Source organism: Pan troglodytes, chromosome 10, assembly GCF_028858775.2.
Source record: "Pan troglodytes isolate AG18354 chromosome 10, NHGRI_mPanTro3-v2.0_pri, whole genome shotgun sequence".
Taxonomy (NCBI): Eukaryota; Metazoa; Chordata; class Mammalia; order Primates; family Hominidae; genus Pan; species Pan troglodytes.
In genome coordinates, this window is record NC_072408.2 from 74839759 (window position 1) to 74859258 (window position 19500).

General features: G+C 38.6%; 1 long non-coding RNA gene across 6 annotated transcripts in view; it reads left to right on the plus strand.

The window, feature by feature from the left end:
• Positions 1–19500, plus strand: part of LOC107966622 (uncharacterized) — a 216643-nt gene that overhangs the window by 120369 nt on the left and 76774 nt on the right. For all 6 annotated transcript variants that reach the window (XR_010148072.1, XR_008538503.2, XR_010148074.1 and 3 more), the window contains one exon: positions 18800–18865. This is a non-coding gene — a long non-coding RNA (uncharacterized LOC107966622). The remainder of the gene's footprint in view (positions 1–18799; positions 18866–19500) is intronic.

Below are 19500 nucleotides of genomic sequence, written 5' to 3' on the forward strand. Positions count from 1 at the left end.
ATATCACAACAAACTAACTGAAATCAAAAATTGGGAGTCAACCTCGATTCTTTCCTCTCCTTTATTTCCTACCGGTCGTGAAATCTTTGCTAATTTAAACTCCTGGATATCTTTGGAATTCATATCCTCCTTTCCCTCCTCATTGTCATATCTTTCTTCAAAGTTGTGCCTGTATTATTGTGTCATTTTAAAATTTATTTTCCTGAACTTCTGCCATACCTCTTAAATCAACTCTATATGTGATCCTCAGAGTGATACTTCTAAGACACAAATTTGATCAACCATGGTAGGCTAAATAATGGCTCCCCCAAAGATATTTACATCCTACCCTGTGAATATGCTACCTTACATGGAAAAAGGGGCTTTAAAGATATGATTGAGTTGAGAATCTTGAGATGGAAAGTTATCCAGTATTATCTGAGTGGGCCCAATGTCCTCACAAGGGTCCTTATAAAGTGAGAAATAAGAGGATCAAAGTAAGTAGTAGGTGATGTGACAGCAGAAGCAAGAGGTTGGAGTGATTTAAGGAAGTGGGAGATCAGGAAGTGTTAAGCACAAAGTTAACTTATACCTTTAAAAAAAAGGAAAATTAAAGACAACAAGCAGATATATACATTATATAAATAAACACAAGAACTTGTTAAACTTGTGAAACACAGGACTACCTAAGACAAATGTTTCCATTTCTACTCTAGGCTATATGAGGAATCTATTTTTCTCTTTTTCTTAGAACTCTTACTCTGCAGGATCAAAATGTCAAGCAGTGACCACATAAGTGGGAAGTAGATCAAGACGTGCTTATAATTACATTCTTGTGGTTGGTATAAAATTCTGTACCACAGCCATTCCTTAGAAGCCAGCTCATGGGATCAAACAGACAAGCAAGCTCACTTCTCAAGCCCACGATGTTACGTATTAGTCCATATTGGTGAGTTCCTTTGTGCCCAAACTTAGCTGCCGCACACTACAGTGATAGGAAACTGCCAACAGTTTTTTGTCAAACCCACTACAGTGGATCCCACAATGGGCTGAGACCTCGTCTAGAGTCATCAGGTTTTCCAGGATGTGCAGATGGCCTGGAAACTTGGCCAAGAGGTAGGGATCAGCACTCTTTAGTAAGCTGTATATCCACCAAATGCTGTGACACAAGGAATGGGCCTCAAAATGTTTCAGGCCAGCACAGCTTTGTCTTTGCAAGTCATTTTTCAGTGGCAGTTAAATATTGTGGCAAAGCCAAGGTACAAACTCACATGCATTAAAATATGCTTATGAGTAATAATACCGTAAGTATTTCCATGTGCATTAGGTGTCAAGAACTTCACACACATCATTTCATTCCCTTATCATGGCACTCAGTGTGGTGGGTATTACTGTATCTGTTTCACAATAGGAAACCCAGTCTCTGAGATGTTCAGTGCCTTTCCCAGTTACCCAGCTGGTAAGTGGGAAAGTCAGGACATGAATTTTCAGTGATTTTATTAAAAAGGCAGGATGATACAGTGATTTAAAGGCCTAATTCTAGACCCAGGTTGCTTAGATTCAAGTCCCAGCTCTGCCATACTCTGTTAGTATAACTTTGGCCAAGTCACTATGCCTCAGTTTCCTCATCTGTAAAATGGGGATCATAATAGTATCTACCTTATGGTACTATTACTTTATTTATTGTTATTGTGAGGATGAAATTTGTTACTATAAATAAAATGCACTGCCTGACATATGCACTACATAAGCATTGCAATTATTATAATTGATTCCAAACTCATTGATGTCTTTATTTCAATCTTCCTCTCCACCGAGTGTGTGTGTGTGTGTGTGTGTGTGTGTGTGTGTGTGTGTGTGTGTGTTGAAACTTAACATCTGGAATGGAGGTGGAAGGCAAGACTGAGAGATTGGAGATGGCGTCAGAGAGCTCCTAGCAGGTATGTCAAGGCTCTGATCCAATCTCTGGGCTAGCAGAAGCCTCCAGCAGCTCTCTGGGGCAGGAGCATAAGGAAACTCTAAGCTCTGTACTTCTGCTTTAGCACTAAACCAGTACAATGTAGTCTCCCAACCAGGAAATGGATGGAGACTCCAACTCAGATGCTGTAGATCTTTGCTAAGGCCATTCAATCCATTCACAATAGAGTCAAAATGAGATCTCTGGAAGTTCTGAAAACTCTTATTGTGATTCAGGTCACAGAATTAATTTTCTGATCCTATAAGCTCAATATCTATGTCCTATCTTGAACCCTTTATCCACTTTTATGTACATAAATCTTTGTCTTTATCAGTGACTATTTTAGAGTGTACCCCTAAAAATAGCATTAAGTACAAGGATTTAACATTTTAAGGCTCATCATCCATACTGCCAAACAGCTTTCCAGAAAAGCTGTGTCAATTCGCACTGGCTCTGCCACATCTACCCACCACTAAGTATCATGATTGAAAAACGGAAATCTTTGCAGTTACAGGGACAGATAATGTCAGATTGAATTACCTTGTGTTTCTTTTATTACTACAGAGGTCAATTTTCTCATATCTGCAAACCATTTGTATTACTTATTTTTAAGGTATTTATACTTTCAGTACATTTTTTCTGTTGGGGGATCCTGCTTTATTTAATGATTTCTACAAGATCTTTTTATAGTAATAAAATTATTCTTTGGTTATTTTGATGGCAAATGCTTTCCCAGTAAGTTGTTTGCCAATTAATTTATTTACTTTAAAGTATTTTCTAATAGAATCTTTTGAAGTTTTCTCATAAAAATTCAGAAAGTATTATTTTATACTTTCCTATATCAAACTGACGTATTTAAAAAACACATCACTCTTATTTATTATCTTTTGGCTAAAATTATACATTTCTTAAAAGGTACACAGAAATTTAAGTTTTGTCAGAATTCCAGCTCTTTGAGGAAGGAGGTCTGACTATTCACTCCCCACTGTGTCCCAAAACCAAACCTACAGCTGTTCCTAGCACACAGTAGGTATACTATTTATTATACTAATAAGTTCAGTATTATTTTGGAATTTGTATGAAAGTAGCAAATCAGACTCCCAAATACTTCCCAGGAATAAAAGACAATTACTGCTGACATGCAAGCTCTCCAGTGAGATTGCCTGGTTTCCTGGTCAAGGTATATTTCATTGTTCTAATTTAAGAGCTTGTAAGCTGGGTGCTCTTGTTTTCTTTGTATTTCTAATTTTTTTACAGCATAGATAAATCAAAATTCCATGTGTTTCCCATGGTCTACCTGATAAACATACTTCAAAGATATGTCTGCCCTTGCTCTTGGTCTCCACTGTCACCACTCCAGTCTAAGCCAGCATCATGCTATCCTGACCTCCTACAGTGCCCTCCAACCTAGTCCTTTGATTCTTCTTTTGACCTCTTCCAATACCTTTCCATACACAGCTTGAAGCATGAGCATCTTAAATCATCAATCTGATGATGTCACTCCCCTACTTAAAACCTTTTGTTGTTTCCCAGTATTTTAAGGATAAAATCCAAAATCCAAAGTCCCACATGTTCTGGGTGCATCTACATTGTGAAAAGACCTTCTCCACCTTTCCTATTTACTTTCACTATGCTCAACCACACTGGCTGCATTTCAGATCCCCAAATAAGCCTCCTATTCTGCCCAGGACCACCCCATAGTCTGCTGCCTCTGTTCAGACAGCTCTGCACACCTCCTGCCTGGCCAGCTCCCTGTCATCTGGCCACTTCCTATGTATCACCTTCCCCTATAATATGCTCCTTCCCCAGGCTACCTTAGGTGCCTATCTTAGTCTTTCCAGCACCCTATGGTCCACCATACTTTTAGAGCATTTTTCACAGTTTGTAATTGTATATTTAGTTGTATAATTCTTTGCTTTACCTTTCCCCGAAAGGACTGTAAGTTCATGGGGGCAGGAATGGGTCTGTTTTGCCCATCACATATCTCCAATACCTAGCAAAGGCCTGGTACATATTTTGCACTCAAAAAATGCAAGCTGAGAAAATGAGTGCATGAGAACAGCTCAAGGCCATCCTCTCCCAGGAAGCCTTCCTCACTTATGCCCAGGCCACTGGGTTACTTCCCTTTTCAAATACTCAGTAACATTCTTGTTTGCAATAAGACAAAATAAGCACCACTTATTTCGTTCCAGATGATGTATTGCGCTGTAAGAAAAAATGCTTCTGGTTTTTATTTTTAAAGTCTTCCTTATTTTTCCCCCTACAGTGCTCATTGAGGGCAGGATTTGGCCCCCAGCTCCTTCTGGAACCTAATTTCCTTCCATGTTCCCTATCACAACCCTACAGACACTGGCCTCCTTGCTGTTCTCAAATACCCTTGACACATCCTTGCTCAGAGTCTTTGCTGTTCCCACATTTGGAATTCTCTGCCCTGAGATGTTTGAATGTCTGCCTTCCTGCTCATGCAGCTGCTGCCCAAAGGTCACCTCTTCAGATAGCCTTTGCCTCCACCTTCTCTCCCACTTATCTCAATCCTGCTCAATTGTTCTTCCCAGCTGTTGTCACTATTTACCATTACACCACACATTTACACATGTTGTTTATCATCTGGCTCCCTTGCCAGAACACAGGCCCTGTGAGGATATGGGAACTTTTCTGTTTGATTCCCACCATGTGCCTGGCATGAAGTATTTCCCTTTAAATACTTATCAAATGACGGAATTTCAACTCCAAGGAGAACCTAGAGGCCTAGTGTAGATAAAAATGAACATAGTAGATTTTAGCTGGTTTAAGAAACTAATCCAGCCTTCACTTGAGGATCGTAACTCAGAGAAGGAAGGCAGGCATTCTTTAATCGATAGATTGCTTCAGATGCAAAGAGGCAAGTAAAGGAAAGAAGTTGGTTAAAAAATAAAATAAAGTAGAGAATAGTGGAGAAGAGAAACTAAAGTGGATGAAAGACAAAAATATGAAAATTGCAAGGATCAGAAATCCTTTCAGTAGCTATGTGACAACCAGAAAGTCAAAGTCCTGACTTGCTCCTCCTCCTGACAAAGGTGGCTCTGAATGAAGGGCAACCTCTCCATGCCGGCAAATCCGCTCAATGTTCATGCATTCGATGAAGTATGCCACACAAGATAGTAATCAGAGGAAACTCCCAAAAATCAAAATACAAAGAATTAAAACAGTGAAGAAAGAATTATGGATAATAATAAAAAAGAAATTAGATGATAATGGGGAAACATATAACAGTCTCACAATGAAAAGAATATTTCCTTTATTAAACATAACTGGTATTACATCATTACATCAAACGGGTTGACCTGTTCAGAGTTCCCAAAAAGAAAAGGGTATAAGATGTTGTCACATTGAAAACCACCCCAAATCTATAACTTGAGATTTGCATATATATATGAAAACATAAACAATTTGGGTGTGTTAAGGCCTTGTTGTAACAGAGCAGTAAGAACTGTAATAAATTGGGGTGGGTGGGAGGTTTGCTGCTGTCTGATTGTCTGACTCAGAAAACAAGCCCTTAATCAGTTCTTGACCAGCCCTGTGTTTTGATTGCCCAATATAAGATTAGAATTATGTTGGCAGTTTAACATTCAATTGTTGAGGAGAAAATAGCTATGTCTATAATATCACATCCGGTCTCAGAATCTGCAACCCTCTGAAACAGTCTGGCTTCTACCATTAGCCATTACTTTGACCTTAGCTGATCAAACTTCTTGTATCTCAAAAATTAACTTCTATCAGAAATGAGTTCTTAAAATTCTTACTGACTTCCTTGATAAACTAATAATTCAGACTACACAAATCTGACAATAAAATTGAGAAAAGTCCAGGCACAGTGGCTCATGCCTATAATGCCAGCACTTTGGAAGGCAGAGGAAGGAGGATTGCCGGAGGTCCGGAGTTTGAGACCAGCCTGGTCAACACAGCAAGACTCTGTCTCTACAAAAAAAAAAAAAAAAAATAGAAATAAGGCTGGGCGCGGTGGCTCATGCCTGTAATCCCAGCACTTTGGGAGGCCGAGGCGGGCGGATCACAAGGTCAGGAGATCGAGACCATCCTGGCTAACACGGTGAAACCCTGTCTCTACTAAAAATACAAAAAATTAGCCAGGCATGGTAGCAGGTGCCTGTAGTCCCAGCTACTTGGGAGGCTGAGGCAGGAGAATGGCATGAACCTGGGAGGCAGAGCTTGCAGTGAGCCAAGATCAGGTCACTGCACTCCAGCCTGGGCGACAGAGCGAGACTCCTTCTCAAAAATAAAATAAAATAAAATAAAATAAAATAAAATAAATAAAAGTTTAAAAACACGTTTTAAATGGAGGAAAAAAATTTGTTAATTATGGGATTGATATTTACATTGCAAATCAAGATTTAGGGAAAAAAGAAGTATATATATAAAACTCATAACTGAAGAAAATCTAAAGTATGAGGGAAAAATGGAGTAAGCAGTATATTAAATATGATTGTCACTTGTGTATTTAACTTTTCATCTTTTTCTTTGAATAAACTAACCATTCATTAGTAATAAGTGATAGCACACATTATTTATTTGTTCTTTTCCAAAAATATTCAGTGTAAACTATAAAACCCTTATATACAATGATAAATTCAAAACACATAATTTTACTTCTGGTCCAATTTGAAAAGCCATGCAATTAGATGCAAAGTCTCTTTCATTGGTCCGTGGAGCTCCAGAAGTTTTATCAGTGAGTCAGCATCTCTCCTCCTGTTTCTCCCTTGATAAAATGAAACTTACTGGGTGAAAGAAACAGAAAAGAAGGCAGGAGATCAAAGGATCAATTTCTTCTTCACTGATATTTTTAGAAGAGCTATGAAATTTTGTTTACAGATGAGCTTCATAATTCTCACCATGATTTGAAGGTGGAAAGCAAAACAGTGAAAGAAATACACAAGTGTTAGAGCCTTAAAAATGACATTGACAATTATATTATCATTTTATTAATTATATTCTCTGAAGCAGAATTCAGCATTTCCACCCACGTTTTCGTCACTGTGAATTCTTGAAAGAGAGTGTAGCATTAGAGTATTTGAAAGACATTTATCACTTTATCATGATATGCATAAGCTTAGGTGAGAAAAATTCAAATGATTCTATGATTGTCTGATGGTTCATTTTATAATCAATGGTTTTAGGATTCTATTCTGCACTGTATTAATCCGCTTAGGCTGCCATAACAAAACATCATAGAGTGGGTGGCTTAAACAACAGAAATATATTTCTCACAGATCTGGAAGCTGGGAAGTCCAAGATCAAGATGCTAGCAGGTGAAGTTTCATTCTGAGGCCTCCTCTCTTGGCTCATAGACAGCTACCATCTTGCCATGTGCTCACATGATCCCTTCTTTGTGTGTACAAGGGAGTGACAGAAAGAGAGAGAGAGAGAGCAAGCTCTCTGGTGTTTCCTCTTTTAAGGTCACTAATCCCATCAGACCAAGGTCCAACTTTCATGACCTCATTTAACCCTAATTAACTCCCCAAAGTTTCATCTCCAAATACTATCACATTGGGCATTAAGGCCCATTTGAATTTCAAGGGACACAAATGTTGAGTCCACAACATGCACGATAAGGCACATATGTCACTTAGTCCTTAAGTCACTAAATAATATATATTTTAAGAATAAAAAATCTAATGTCCTAATAATTCAGGTAATCAAAAATATGAGTATATTTTATACATATAAATGTTTATTTTGCATATAAATAATATATAATACATATACATATATACTATATATGTATATGTATATTTTATATATGTAAAATATTAAGTTCAGTTCCTTTATATAAATTAATAAGCATCAATTAAATGATGAGTCCTTTATATTCATTTTTCAGATGTCATACTTGAGAACCACAGAAATGAAATCTTGCTCCAGAACACACAGCTGGTTGGTGGCAAGGCCCCGCCAGCTGATTACCAGTCCAGTGCCCTTTCCAGCAAACCACACCAACCTTAACTGGTATGAATGCATCTCTACATATCAGTCAATAAAGCATATAATAACCTTGGGTCATATTAGAGTTTGAGGGATAAGTCCTAGGTTCTACATCACTGACCTCTAGGAGCCAACACAGATATCAGAGACCTGAGCCCTATCTCAAGACACTACAGACAGTGATGTGTTACACTGGCAGACATTCCCAATGCAATGGAAGAGGGCTTCAAGCAGGCTCTTTAAAACCTTTTCCAGACTCACAGATGCTGCTGGAAGGTTCAGGAACTAATTCACTTTGAGCAGAATAGGAAACATATAGTGATCCAAGTTCCTAAGAACCCAGTAGCCATTTTAAATGGAGACAGACACCAGAGTTTCAATGGGGGCTACCACCAGGAGGAGCTCCTGAGAGCCTCTGCCACACAAGCTGATGGTAGGAGCCCAGGTGACAAAAGAGACTGAGGGCACCTCCCAAGGACTACTGCAGAGGGTACTGTCAGACCCCATGCTGAGGGAGAGGGGCAGTGGCTGTGCCTGGCCAGGCTAGTGACCAGAGATTATGTGTGTTGGTTCTTTTCTTTCAGAGCATTTATCTCAATTGCAATCAGTTAATTACATTATTATATGGTTAAAGTCTGTCTTCTGAGCTGGATCATAACCCCCACAGTCCACAACGGTTTCTATTATCTTTACATTTCCCCCCCAACACCTTGAATAGTATCCAGCCCATAGTAACTGCTCAATAAGAAGCTGTTTAGTTGAGAAAAGGAATGTCAACTACCTTTTCTAACACCTTCGGGATGAAGAATGTACAAGGAATGAAGGTTAGAAAGAGGAAATAGAGATTGCTAGTCTTCCATTTCATTCTTCCTTGAGCAATGTGTCTCAAAATATGATGAAGTTGAAAGCTCTAAAATGGGCGGAAATTTAAGTAATAACAACAACAACAATAATACAAAACTTTAATTTGCATCTTTAATGCATTTTATTCTTCCCAAGTAATAACATATACTCATTTTCATTTGGTTTTCATGATGTAACAGTTCCTGTTTATGATAAGGAAACTGTCAGAGAGATTATAACTCCTCCAGTATCACCAAGCTATGAAAATATGAAACCAGGATTCGAATTCAGGTCTCACAGTTCCACACCCACTATTTTTTCACTTCAACTACATTAAAACAATAAAAAATATTAGTAAATGCAAATGTCTGAAATAAATTAGGAAAATCACCATTTTAAAATTAGCAAGCTGCTTCTGTCTTCTAGACTAGAGATTTGGATTTATCTTTGTGGCAGACAGTCCCGTTGTTCTGGGAAAAGGAAAAAGAAAACATATGCTTGAGAGGGGCTCTGTGGTTATGCAAGTAGAAAGCAAACATCTGCTCGCCTTTTTTGGAAAAGACTAGAATGCAGTGAAACATCCCTAATGTTCATGCGTCCTTCATTCACTCCGTATTTACTGAGTACCATGTGTGCAAGTCATTTCAGAATGAGACACTGGATGCCATATAATAAAGTCAACTAGGAAGGTCTTTGATAAACCTTTATTCTTGTGAATTATGTTTCAGAAAGAGAAATGTTTTGTTCCCAGTGAACATTTTGTCTGTTCTATTTAACCTACAACCTATGTGGACCCCCTTGCAAAGTGGGTGTATCAATGTTTGAGCTCTTTGTAGAAGCTGAGGAGTTGGGAGGAAGAGACTTCCGCAAGGAAGTACAGACTTGCACATCCTGAAGGAAAGACCAACACTCTCTCAGGGTCTGGTGCCACGCAACCCAAGCTAGTGTAAAGAATCCCACTGAAAACTTTGTTTGAGAGGAAGAGCCAGATGCCAGGAAGCGTTAATGTCTGACTTGAGTGTTCTGATGATTTAAGGGAGCTGGAGGTTAAACCTACACCCCTGCAAATAAAGGTAGAGTTTTTCCTAAAGAATGTTTATACTTCCAGTCTGTCACTGCACACAGGCAATTCTAGTACAGAGAATGCAATTGTGGCAGTGGGCGTTAGAGTATGGAGAAGTCTATTTCCCATCTCTAGGTCCTGGGGAAATTTTACAAGGTTTCCTCATAAGGCTTGGTTCCTTCTTATAAGTAGGGTGATTGGGGAGGACCAGACTTTGCCTAGGTTGAGGACCACTGGGAGCCAAGTGATTTTCACAGCTCTAAGAAAAGCCACAGTTAGAACAGGGGTGATTTCAATTCTACAATGGGCATACCTCAGAGGTACTGTGGGTTCAGTTCCAAATCACCACAATAAAGCAAATATCACAATAAAGTGAGTCACACAAATTTTTTGGTTTCCCAGTGCATATAGAAGTTATGTTTACACTATACTATAGTCTATTAAGTATGCAATAATATTATGTCTAAAAAACAATGTACATACCTTAATTTAAAAATACTTTACAGGCTAGCGTTGGTGGCTCATGTCTATAATCCTAGCACTTTGAGAGGCAGTCGTGGGAGAATCACTTGAAGCCAGGAGTTCAAGACCAGACTGGGCAACATAGCAAGACCCAGTCTCTACCAAAAAAATTTAAACATTAGCTGGGCATGATGGCATGCGCCTCTAGTCCTAGAAAGTCAGGAGAATGAGGCAAGGGGATCGCTTGAGCCGAGGAGTTCGAAATTACAGTGAACTCTGATCATTCCACTGTACTCTAGTCCAGGTGACAGAGTGAGACCCTGTCTCGAAAACATAAAAGATATTTTATTGCTAAATATTGAAAATGATTATCTGAGCCTTTGGCAAGTTATAATAGTTTTTGCTGCTGGAGGGTCTTGCCTAGATGTTGATGGCTACTAGCTGATCAGGATGGTGGTTGTGGAAGGTTGGGGTGGCTATGGCAATTTGTTAAAATAAGACAACAATGTGCTTTGCTGTATTGATTGACTCTTCCTTTCATAAAAGATTTCTCTGTGGCATGCAACACTGCTTGATAGCATATTACCCACGGTAGAACTTCTTTCAAAATTGGAGCCAATCCTCTCAAATCCTGCCACTGCTCTATCAACTAAGTTTATGTAATATTCTAAATCCTTTGTCATCATTTCAACAGTGTTCACAGCATCTTCACCAAGAGTAGATTTCATCTCAAGAAATCACCTTCTCTGTTCATCTCTAAGAAGCAACTCCTCACATACTCAAATTTTATCAGGAGGTTGCAGCAATTCACTTGCAGCTTCAGGCTCCACTTCTGCTTCTTTTGCTATTTCCACCACATGTGCAGTTACTTTCTCCACTAAAGTCTTGAATCCCTCAAAGTCATCCACGAGGGTTGGAATTAACTTCTTCCAAATTAATGTTTATATTTTAAACTCCTCTCATGAATCATGAAAGTTCTTAATGGCAGCCAGAATTGTGAATTTTTTCTGGGTGATTTTCAGTTTACTTTTCCCAGATCTATTCATGGAATCACTATCTATGGCAGCTATAGGCTTTTAAAATTTATTTCTTAAATAATACAACCTGAAAGTTGAAATTACTCCTTGATCCATGGGCTGCAAAATAAAGCCTAACACAGAAGGCATGAGCTCTTGGGTGACTAGGTGCATTGTCAATGAGAAGTGACATTTTGAAAGAAATATTTTTTTCTGAGCTGTAGGTCTCCACAGTGGGCTTAAAATATTCAGTAAACCATGCTGTAAACAGATGTGCTGTTATCCAGGCTTTGTTGTTCCATTGACAGAGCACAGGCAGAGTAGATTTAACATAATTCTTAAGGACTTTAAGATTTTGGGAAGGATAAATAAGCATGGGTTTCAACTTAAAGTCACAGCCACATTAGCCCCCCTAACAAGAGAGTCAATCTGTCCTTTAAAGCTTTGAAACCAGGCCTTGACTTCTCCTCTCTGGCTATGAAACTCCTAGATGGCATATTCTTCCAATATAAGGCTATTTCATCTGCATTTAAAATCCATTGTTTAGTGTAGCCACCTTCAACATTGAACTTAGCTACATCTTTTAGATAACTTGCTGCAACCTCTCCATCAGTACATGCAGCTTCACCTTGCACATTTGTGTTATAGAGACAGCTTCTTTCCTTAAATTTCATGAACCAACTTCTGCTTCCTTCAAACATTTCTTCTGTAGCTTCTTCACCTCTCTTAGCCTTCACAGAATTGAAGAGATTTAGGACTTTGCTCTGGTTTAGGCTTTAGCTTAAGAGAATGTTGTGGCTGGTTTGGTCTTCTACCCAGGCTACTGAAACTTTCTTCATAGCAGCAATAAGATAGTTTTACTTTCTTGTCACTAATGTGTTCATTGATGTCACACTTTTAATTTCCTTCAAGAACTTTTCCTTTGCATTCACCACTTGGCTAACTGTTTGGTGCAAGAGGACTGGTTTTCAGACCATCTCGGCTTTGGACATGCGTTTCTCACTAAGCTTAATCATTTCTAGTTTTTGATTTAAAGTGAGAAAACATGTGACTGTTCCTTTCACTTGAACACTTACGGGACATTGTAGGGTGATTAATTGTCCTGCTTTCAATATTGTTGTGTCCCAGAGAATAGGGAGGCTCAAGAAGAGGGAGAAAAACAGGGAACACCTGGTTGGTGGAGCAGTCAGAACACACACAACGTTTATCAATTAAGATCTCTGTCTTACAGGGGCACAGATCTCGGTGCCCCAAAACAATTACAATAGTGACATCAAAGATCACTGATCACAGATCACCACAACAGATATAATAATAATGAAAAGGTGTGAAACATTATGAGAATTATCAAAATGTGGCACAGAGATACAAAGCGAGCATATGCTGTTGGAAAAACAGAGCCAATAGACCAGGTGGATATAAGGGGTTACCACAAACCTTCAATTAGTAAAAACCACAATATCTGCAAAACACAGGAAAGCGAAGCGCAATAAAACAAAGTATGCCTATACTTACGTGGTTGGCCTCAGTTGTATTACGGGGAATTATGGAAGGGCCTGTGCTACATACAGTTCAGACAAGCTGGAAAACAGGAGGGCAGAGGTCTATTTCCTGAGATCAAGCAGAGGGTATGAGAGTGGTCTCTGGAAGTGGCAGGGATGATCACAGCAGCCCAGCCCTGAAGGTCATGACAGCACAGAGGAAGACAAAGAGACCTGGGGAGTGGAGGAGGGAGGAACAGTGAAACCTGACACTGAGAGCTCTCAGAATACTGAGAGAACAGTTGAGGTAGGGGGTTCCAGTTTTTAGCATTTGGGCAAGAAAAGGAGGGGAGTACACAATTTCATAATTTAGGCAATTACAAAATAAATAAATAAATAAATGTCTCTATTCTGTAGTCATGATGAGGCCTGAGACATATGGGTCAAAGCCCTCTGTCTCTAACTGCCCCATCCCTCAGATTGTCAAGAGCAACAGGCTTCTGGAAAAAGATTCAAATGACCTTGAGATAGGGTCAACAAAAGTTATTACAGATGATTAAACGTATGTCTGAAACACTGATTTATGCCACTGGAGTAATTAACTTACCCTCAGGTATCCCCCCTTCTTAACCATGAAGAGTTCTCAATGGCCCCAGGACCCTGACTTAGGCTATGACTTAAGGGATCCCTGGGTGTTTCCAGAAGCTAGGCCCAGCCCAGCCCAGAGTGTCCCACCCAGACCTGCCTCTTGCCTGCTGGACATATCCCTGAACAGAGATCAGCCACCTGAAAGAATTAAAAAGACTTAAGAATCCATCACATGTAAAAAGATTGTTGCACCATCTTCCTACACCTAATCACAATTGAGTGCACATTTTCAGATTAAATGGACAAACTCCTGACTTCTATTTCATATATATCCATACACAAAAAAAATCAGAAAGTGGTATAGAAATTGTATTTACTGAACATTAAGCACAACCCATTTATTTCTATTTAAATAGCACCAAAACCTCAGTAACATTTAACAGGTTAACAATATAGACTTGAGTCATATTGAGTCTGACATTGAGTCAGACCTGGATTTATATCATGCTCTGCCACAGATACTCTGGTGTCTTTAAGCTAATTACACATCCCCAAGCCTCAGCTGTCCCCAGCTGCAAGATGGCCATGATGACAGATGAGAACAGATAACTCAGAGTGTGGCTGTGAGGACTAAATGATTTAACGCCTGTAAAACATTTAGAAAAATGCCTAGCATGTGGTAAGTGCTCATTAAACATAGCTATATTTAAATATTTCTAAAATATTGCCAAATCCAGATGCTAATGACTAGGGCATCCTAAAAGACAGATGTAGAAAGGAAATTGCTGTCTATATTCTGAACAGTACAGTAACTGTGTTTTGACTTCGTCATTTGCCACTTCCATCCAGTGCTTTTCTGGTAGCATGCTGGAAAATGAACCACAGCACACTAACACCCACACCCCAGCAGCTCTCTAAATCAGTTGTTCTTAAATGAGTCAGCACACACCCAAGCATCTTGGTCACTAGTCGGATGTACACAGGCTGCAGGTTCCCAAACAGACTTCAGCTGCTGCTCTGAGTAAACATTTTCTGGCAGCACACCAAGGGGGCGGGTGGGGACACAGGTATGCATCTTCTCGTGTCTAGGTTCAGATTTCATATTGAACTCAAAATGAGCTGATGAGTTCAAGGTCCCTGTTTCTGCTAAAAATAAGCCTACACAGCAAGGGTGTTGCACTAAACAGTTTGCCCAAGCTGCCTGGAGGAAGCATCTTCTGCCCACATTGCGCCTTGGTGTAACCAACATTCAGAGTCCCACAGTTTCATGACCACCAACTTCACACAATTAGCTGAGCTCTATGTAAAACTGTTTCTATCTGTTCCTACCTAGATTTTTCTCCTTGAGACATAACTCTTCTTTTTAAATTGTGAATGAGGATATCTGACGTGAGTGCTGGGAAAGTCATGGCAAAAGGCCTGGGTGGAAAATCAAAAGGTCACCATTATATTCTTTGGGTTCATAACATCCAAGGAAATAGGTACCTTATACCTTGATCTTCTTAGAAGTGAAATAAAAATAGCCCATCTACCTCACAGGGATCACAATTTCATGGTCCTTTGCAAAACTTAAAAAAAAGGTGTTAAGTATAAAATCTCAATTAATGGAATACTCAGGCAAGAAAATACCCGGGTTTATGCATTTAAGTCTTTTTCTAGCCTTTTGTCAAAAGCTTTTCTAAAAATACAGTCACCCATTAACTAAGTACATTATGATGACAGTTTTTAGCTTTGAGGATTTGGAAGCTTGAAATCAATCAAGCACATTAAATAGTACATGTCTTTTGATTTGTGATCAATTACTATTTCAAAATGCAATTCTTAAAAAACCTCTGGTCAGTTGCTTTCCAGTTAGGGTTTATATTTCAGCTAAGAAAGTTGTTGTTTCCCAGGAATGAAATTGAGCTCAATCTAGTTTTCCACGCACAAATTATAGTAACAGGAACACCGCCATCCCTAGCTTCTAAGGAAGAGAACCAGGCATCTTAAAAAGTAAGGTCCTAGGCAGGACTATAAAGCAAACAATGATGAAATTAGCTTTAGAATATGTTTGGAAAATTTGGCTTACACTAATAAGGTGCTATTTGAAAGGGATAAATGTTAAAGGCCTGCATTAAAGGTTTTAAAAATAATCGATTATGCACATTTCAGATAGAAAGACCCTGGCTTGCCAAGGTTTAAAAAAAAAGTCAGAAGATCTTAGTTGACCACAAGCTGAAACTGAGCCACCAGCATATATAATATGCTTGCTAAAAGCAGCACTTTCCTAGCAGTTCCACTGTAGTGCAACAGACTACCACATCTTAAAGAACATAGACAGATGAGATCTTTCTTCTTTCATTTCTTTACTCAGCCCACTGCTTTCTAAGTTCTGCCCCCACCCATCACCACCAACAACTCTGAAACTGTGACTGCCAAAGGTCACCAAGGACCACAGATTGGCAAATCAGTGGACTCATTTCTGGTCTAAGAACTTGCCATCTTTCAGCATCTGACATCATTGACTATACACTCTTCCTTTGGCTTCTCTGATGCCACTCTCTTGGTTCCCCTAAACCCCTGGCTAGCCCTTTCCAGTCCCCTCTTATCTTCCTGACTCTCCATGTTACTGTGACTGAAGATCCAGTCCTTACCCCTCTTTGCTCACTCTCCGACACTACTTAGTGATCTTAACTGCTCCCATAACTTCAATTGCCACCTGCAGAAGAAGCCCCAGATCTTTCAGTCTAGTCTTGACCCATCCCCTGAGCACCAAACCTATTCTCCCCAACTGTGCTTGGATCTTCTCACTTCTCCTGATCTTGCTTCTCCTCTTCTGCCTGTTTTATACAGTGCTTTTATCTTGCCAGGTAACACCACTATCCATCCAGTGGCCTAAGCCAGGAACTTCAGGACTTCTTCAATTCTCCCTATCCCTTAGCTGCTATACTGAATCAGTGACAAAAATTTGGCCTCCTTTGCTTATTTTCTATTCACCTCTTCTTCCCAATAGCTCACCTCACACTATAGTTTATCTAAGAGCAGGAAGAACCCCTGGTTCTTGTCCCTGGGGGTCTAGAAAGACTATCTGTTAGGCTGCCTGCCTCAAAGCACATCATCCAATGACTCTTCTGAAAAAGTTCAACTTTCTATATGCTACTATAAAAAAAAACTTTAATAAAAAACTATTTTTAAAGAATGTGAGGCTAATGCTGATAGGAAGTGAAAATAACTTCTTTTCCTTGATGTTAAGGCATCTTGTAGGAATGAACCAATATTAAGAACTTTTTCTCAATAACAAAAGAAGAATGACTATTATTTATTCTTCCAACAAATATTCATTGACTTTTCATTTTGTGCTAGGTGTTCTTATAAGTGCAGGCTGGCCAGGCTGAGGTGGGGTGGGTAATGGATGATAAGCAACTAAAGAAATGAGAACAGAAGCAGAGTATAACAGAGAGTGACTTGGACGCAGCATTGGATTGAGTCGTCAGGCAAGGTCTTGCTGAAAGGATGCCATGTAAACTGAGACCTGAGTGATTAAAAAAAGAGAGAGAGACAGCCATGGGAAGGTCAGGAGGAAGAACATTCCATACCAGGAGAGCTGTTTGTGGTAAGGCCCTAAGTCAGCTGTTTTAAAGGGATAAATGTTAAAGACCTGCATTAAGTTTCTAAAAAAAATCAATTACATATATTTAGGATAGAAAGACCTCAGTTTGCCTAGGTTTAACAACAAAAAAAAAAACTCAGAAGATCTTAGTTGACCACAAGCTAAAAATAAGTTCTGCCCGTTGAAAAAATGAAAAATAGTCATGCAAGGTTAGTGCAGAGTGAGCAAGGGCTGCAATTGAGTCACATACATCCTATCTATTATCAATAAATTTCAAAATAATCCTACAAGAAACATTTCATTATTCCCACTTAGAAGCTAAGAAAATGAAAGTTAAGAGAGATTAGCTTCATACGACGAGGAATAAAAACCACATTTTTCTTTAGGCTTAGTTTATTCATCTATTTCTAGTTCCTTGCAGTGTAACATTAGGCTGTTTATTTGGGATCTTTCTTCTTTTTTAATGTAGATGTTTATTGCTTTAAACTTCCCTCTTGGAACCGTTTTTGCTGCATCCCATAAGTTTTGGTATGTTGTGCTTCCATTTTTATTTGTCTCAAGATTTTTAAAAAATGTCACTTTTAATTTATTTGTTGATCCATTGGTTATTTAGAAACATGTTGTTTAATTTCCACATATTTGTAAATTTTCCAAAATTCCTCCTATTACTGATTTTTAGTTTCATACCATTGTTGTTGGAAAAGATACTTGATAAGATTTCAATCTTCTTAAATTCGTTAAGACTTGTTCTGTGGTCTAACATATGATCTATCCTGGGGAATGTTGAAGCAAATGTGTATTCTGCTGCTGTTGGATAAAATGTCATGTATATGTCTGTTAGTTCCATTTGGTATATCCAATGTTTCCTTATAGATATTCTGTCAAGATAATCTGTTCATTGTTGAAATCCCCTACTATTATTGTCTTGCAGTCAATCTCTTTCTTCAGGTCTATTAATATTTGCTTTATATATCTAGGAGCTCTGACATTAGGCACATATATATTTACAATTATTATATCTTCTTGATGAATTAATCCCTTTATCATTAGATAATGAAGTTCTTTGTCACATTTCACAGTTTTTGACTTAAAGTCTATTTTTTTTTTTTGACATAACCATAGCTCTCCCTGCTCTTTTTTGGTTTCCATTTGCCTGGAATATTTTTGTTCATCCTTTCATTTTCAACATATGTTTGTCCTTTAAGGTGAAGTGAGTCTCTTGAAGGCAGCATATTATTATTTTTTCACCCATTCAGCCATTCTGTGTGTGTCTTTGGTTAGAGAGTTTAATCTATTTATATTCAAGGTAATTATTGATAGGTAAGGACTTACACCTGTCATTTTGTTAATTGTTTTCTGATTGCTTTGTAGATTCTTTGTTTCTTTCTTTCTCACTGGCCATCTTCCTTTCTGATTAGATAATTCTTTCTAGTATGCTTTCATTCCTTAAAGTTTTATCTGTTGTTTATCTACTATACATTTTTGCTTTGTGGTTACCCTGAGGCTAACATAAAATATCTTATAGTTATAAAAGGTTATTTTAAGCTAGCAACTTAACTTTGACCACATTAAAAAACTTAACACTATTACTCCACCATGCCCCACATGTTTTGTTTTTTATGTCACAATTTACATCTTTTTTTATTGCCTATCCCTTAACAAAGTATTGTAGCTATTATTATTTTTAGTAGTTTCATCTCATCTTCATAGTATGAATATAAGTGATCTAATCTCAACCACCATTAGATTATTGAGTATTCTGAATTTCACTGCATCTTTATTTTACCAGTGAGTTTTATACTTTGATAAATTTTCATGTTAATAATTAATATTCTTCTATTTCAGCTTGAAGAACTCCCTGTAGCATTTCTTATAAGACAGGCCTGGTGGTGATCAACTTCCTCAGCTGACGTAAGTCTGGGAAAGTCTTTCTTTCTCCTTCATTTCTGAAGGACAGCTTTACCAGGCAATATATTCTTAATTGACAGGTTTTTTTTTCCCCCTGCAGCACATTGAATACATCATCCAATTTTCTCCTGGCCTGTAAGGTTCTGCTGAGAAATCTGCTTCTAGCCTTATTGAAACTTCCTTATATGTTATTTTCTTCATTTCTCTAGCTGCTTTCAGGATCCTCTCTTTGTCTTTGATTTTTTGTGGGTTTTTTTGGCAGGGGAGGGGGTTGTTTGTTAGTTTCTCGGGTTTTTTGTTTATTTTTCCTTTTGTTTCTTTTTTGTTTATTTGTTTTGTTTTTTGAGACAGGGTTTAGCTCTGTCATCCAGGCTGGAGTGCAGGGGCACGATCTTGGCTCACCACAGCCTCAACCTCCCAGGCTCAAGTGATCCTGCCATCTCAACCCCCTGAGTAGCTGGGACTACAGGTGCATGCCACCACACCTGGCTAATTTTTGTATTTTTATATTTTCATTTTTTGTAGAGACAGGGTCTTGCCACATTGCCCAGGTTGGTCTCAAACTCCTAGGCTCAAGTGATTTGCCTGCCTCGGCATCCCAAAGTGCTGGGATTACAGGCATGAGCCACCACACCTGG